Source organism: Arachis ipaensis, chromosome B07, assembly GCF_000816755.2.
Source record: "Arachis ipaensis cultivar K30076 chromosome B07, Araip1.1, whole genome shotgun sequence".
In the NCBI taxonomy this organism is placed as follows: Eukaryota; Viridiplantae; Streptophyta; class Magnoliopsida; order Fabales; family Fabaceae; genus Arachis; species Arachis ipaensis.
Window position 1 is genome coordinate 12,362,932 of NC_029791.2, and position 1,205 is coordinate 12,364,136.

The following is a 1,205-nucleotide window of genomic DNA, read 5'->3' on the forward strand; positions in this document are numbered from 1 at the left end:
AGAAATATTTTATTCATTTTTATATTATTCATTAGTATTGACTCTTTTAAAACAAAATTGTGTTATTTTTTATTATTTTTACATTTTTCCTCTAAAAACACATTAAATGATCTAAAAATGAAAAAAAATAACCTTCTACTTATTTAATTTAATGCATTCAAAAATATTAGATTTTTATTGTTTCTTAGGTTCTATTAGATAGCGTTTGAAAGAGAGACAAAAACAGAAATATTGAGATTGAGAGATAGAAATTGATAGATAGAGACTGAAATAAATTTTAGTATTGTGTTTAGTGTAAAATGAGATACACCGACTGAAATAAAAATGAACCTCTAATTCAATTTTCACAAAGGATAAAGTTGGAATTAATTAATTGAAATGAGGTATTTTAAGTACGAAATGTTATTAAAATTTTAGCCTTCGTCTTTAAAAATTTCCGTCTCTGTGTCCCCACTCTTTGGAAGTACTGAAATACTCAAATTTTAGAGACAGAAACTAAAATTTTAGTATCAATCTCTAAACCAACAAATATGATACTGAGTTTCAGTCTCTCAGTCTCTCAGTCTCCATCTCAATACCTTAAAACAAATACTACCTTAAGGCCAGTTTGTTTACAGGTAAGGGATGTTGAGATAGAGATATAAAAACACAGAATAGATGAGTTATGAATATAAATATTGTGTCAAGAGATATTGAATTAATGTATCCTTTCCATCGTAAAAGACATATAAACAATAACGAAAGAGATCATTTATTTTTTCATTTTTCTTTCATTATTCCTATTAACTTTTTATAATTATACTTTTTATCAATTTTTTGTCTAAAAATATTAGAATAAATTAAACTTTCAATTTTTTTTATATTTAGTTTATCATCAAACATAATACAAAAATACTAATTTTTGTATATTTGTCTTTTGTATTTTATTTTTAATATTCTGTTTTGTCATCTCCTCATAACCAAAAAATTATTTTTACAAGTTACTTTCTTTATTCATTTTGATAAAAAATAAAAATTATTACTAAAAAAAACTTAAAATTATTACTAGAAAAAAANTACTACTCTTTTCACTATATAGAATATATCCAACTAAATTTAGTATTTTAAAATTTTGGGAAACACAGTCCATGTATAGTGGCGTGGACTCGTGTAGTAGTTAGACTGAATCTGCAGAAGAATATCAAAATACGAAAAAGAATATATAT